At 27.8% G+C, this 3,646-nt stretch overlaps 1 long non-coding RNA gene across 1 annotated transcript in view; it reads right to left on the reverse strand.

Annotated features, from left to right (window-relative positions):
* Positions 1 to 3,646, reverse strand: part of LOC110265595 — a 22,644-nt gene that overhangs the window by 16,091 nt on the left and 2,907 nt on the right. Inside the window, exon 2 of the long non-coding RNA XR_002351755.1 lies at positions 2,822 to 2,832. This is a non-coding gene — a long non-coding RNA (uncharacterized LOC110265595). The remainder of the gene's footprint in view (positions 1 to 2,821; positions 2,833 to 3,646) is intronic.

Genomic DNA, 3,646 nt, shown 5'->3' on the forward strand with positions numbered 1-3,646 from the left:
AATATTAGCTAAAAATAGTAAAAAAAAAAAATATTACTCCGATCCTCTAACAATTTTTCATTTTAAATTGTTAATTCATTACATATTTCTTTAGTTTAAATGGTTAAGTAGAAATAAATGATATAATGTAGTGTTTAATTTATGAATAATTCATATTTTTATTTTACGTAATTTTTTTTAAATGATAATCTTTTAACATTTTTCATTAAAAAATCGACATGTGTTCCTCATTATTATAGTTTTCATCTCTGCTGGCACTACTAATTTTACCTTAAAAAATAGCATGATTTTGCATACAATTCATTGACAACGAAGATATTATATTAATATTATAATTCATCCAATTAAGAGACTACTCATCTTTCCACTAATTAAGTTCTTAGGAATCATTAGTAGTAGCACATTTTACATTATCACATAAGAAAAATAAAAACTTTGTTGGGGGGAAAAACTGAAAAAGCTAAGAGAAGCTTCCTTTAACTTTTTAATATAAAAATTAAAAAGAAAAACGAACAAAACAAAAAAAAAGAGAAATAAAAGGAAGAAGAATGGAAAGTGCGAACTGAAAAAGTGGAGGTCGGTCTTACATATGACTCCGAGCATCATCTTTTGAGTATGCGATTACGTGGCGTGGGTCCCACCTTACACGTGTTTGAATTTCACTGGTCAAAATTTGCTAATGACATCATTACAGTTGATATTAGTCAATCCCACCACACTTGAAAGGTCAATGTGTCACATCAAAATCCCAACCTTCTTAGCTTTTTCACCTACTCATCATACTTATATTATATATTAGTACACAACACCAAATCTACCTCGATAAATAAAATAAATATTTATTTATTATATACACAGCAACTTCGTTTTGGACCACATCCAAAAATTATAAAAAGGATCGTATAACTAATTGAGAAATGGATATATTCATGGCCATCTTAGTTTATTCTTTTTCATCATATACGACACAGTATTACGAAATTACTTGTTCGAAATGTTAAATAATAATAGACGTGTATTTTTTTAATTAGCAAATCATTTATTTAATTTCATGATATCCTATGTCGCTTATTATATATATTTTTCTTGAACAATCTAAACAAGGCATATATGTCACATATATAGTAGGTACCTCATCATACATACTCGAATTATATATATTTTTTTTGCTATAGAAAGCAAGTTTGGAAGCAAGAATAATAATCTATCTGTTAGGTGGATGCTGGATTATGCATTACGTCACGCTGATATCTAACACAAATAATGTATATACAATTTGATATTGTTTTTGTAGGAATTTGTTTAATTATTGAGATAGTGAAAAGCCATCAAATTTGGATACGCGAAGTTGATATCTGAGAGCCGTTAAATGATTTGATTGATTTGACTACATTTTAATATAACGATTCTCAGGTATCAACTTCACGTGAAGTCGACTTCACTTGAGTTTTTACCTTAATAAAAATCATTAAAATGTCACTTGATTTTTTATTTTTATTGTTCTTTTTTTAAACATGTGTATCCAGATCAATCTGGCGTGGATAGATGGGGGGAACATAAATAACAAGAAAGAGTAACCACGAGAAATAGATAAAAAGAAAGCTTAATAAGTATGCATGCATGTGACCAGCTCCAATTTGCGTTGTTTACTTGCTTTCAAATCCTAAAAGTGACCTATCCAATTTGTAAAGGGGAGATTAAGACCAGAAGATCAATATTCACCACCAAATTAATTAAGTAGCATTGATTGAAACATGCTTTAATTTAACATGTCATGCGTGGATGAATCTATACATGTTTATCGTAGAAGACACAAACACACATACACAGCAGATTATTCGTGGCATGAATTATGTTAAGGTTTTATCCAAAGTTGTACAACTTTCTTGATCTATCGCCAAAAAGGTTGTGGTCTGTGGAAAGTTAAGGTTTCATTTATTGAATGTTGTTGAGACAGTTACCTCTTTTTTCATGCATTCAATTTCTTTGGATAAACCTTGTTTCCTCCTAAGCAAACAAATCTATATTCTTGAGAACAACATTACATAATCAAATTCAAGGGTTACTATACGTGTTAATTGTTCAATTTCACATGACGTACAACTAGCTAGCTAGGCTAACTTCTGGGTCTCAATTTCGGTGACAATCTTAAATAATGTTACGTATTTGTAACACAAAAGTCAAAACAATAATGCTGAATATATGCTGACTACTACTTAAATTTTTTAATTAATTTATATATACAAACCAACAAAAAACAATCTAGCTAAAAATGTGGAGCAAGAATAATGCTCCCTTCTTTTTCCCTTAATTTTGAACTTTTGTGTCAATCTTTCGGTGGAGATGACTATGAGTCAGTGTTGACGAGGAAATCCAACATATGCTTACATTAGTTTGTTGTTGTGGATAAGATACTTAGCTTCCTCTCGAATACATGTTTCACACTTTAGTACATTAATTAATCACCAATTGATCTTTTTTTTAATAATTGTCTCAACGGTCAACAAGTTACTTCAAAAAAGGATCAAATTTCAAAAGGCTTGGTTGAAAATTAGAATTTTAAAAAATGTATTTAATTGCATTACTAATTTTTTTATTGTAAAGTTTAACACGCTAAGTATTCTTAAAAACATTTTTTAAATAAATTCTTAATTAATTGAGATAAATTAAATGATGCATAACAATATATATTTGAGTATTTCATCAAACTTAACTGATTGCCCTTCTAGAATCCTCATTATCACGTCATATATAAGTAGGATTGATTAATGAATAATGACATGAACAACAGTGTCAAGAGATTAATTATTCGCTCTTTAACCATCTTAAATCCTGTTATTATCATAGTATATATTGTAAATCAAAATACTATGCGTATAATATCTAAAATTATATATTCACTGAATATAATTGTATATAAATATATATTATTTTAAACGATTTTAATATATATTTTATATAAATAATTAATTTAGTAATTGATTTTTAATATATATGTAAAATAATATTTTAAATAAACAAAAAATAAGGTGCATGTGTATATAAATAAACTAAATAAAACTACAACAAAGTATAAAGTGCTATATTACTCACTAATAATACCGACCGACAAAAGTTCAGTCCCTAAACAAATGGCAGTGCCAAAATAATACATATTGGACTCACTAGGCAATACAGGTCAAGAAATTTGAGTGCTGTTGATTGATGATGGTGGTGGAGGATTTTGTCTGTTTATGACATTGCTGAAATATTATTGGAGAGAAAATGTTGTGGAATGGGTATATATCAAAGATTCTTGATATAAAAACCCAGCAATGCTCCTCATGTAACATGTATAGTAGTATATCTTAGTTAATCAGCCAGTGATAGTAGTTATTTTCCATAACTTGTATAATGTAGCATATACTTTTTGACACAGTGGAAATAATTAAATATTTTTGGGAAAAAAATTACTCTGAATATTGACCAATACATATTCATCTATGGGAGCTATGAGAGCTACTCAGATAAAGATGCTTAAAATATTTTTTTTAAAGATATTTTTTAGTAATTAAAATTCAATATATATAATTGATTAAATTATATTATTTTTGTCAAAATTAGATCAGATAAATTGATTTGACAAAAAAAATCGGTGAATTACACC

The sequence above is a fragment of the Arachis ipaensis genome, chromosome B08 (genome assembly GCF_000816755.2).
Source record: "Arachis ipaensis cultivar K30076 chromosome B08, Araip1.1, whole genome shotgun sequence".
Taxonomy (NCBI): domain Eukaryota; kingdom Viridiplantae; phylum Streptophyta; class Magnoliopsida; order Fabales; family Fabaceae; genus Arachis; species Arachis ipaensis.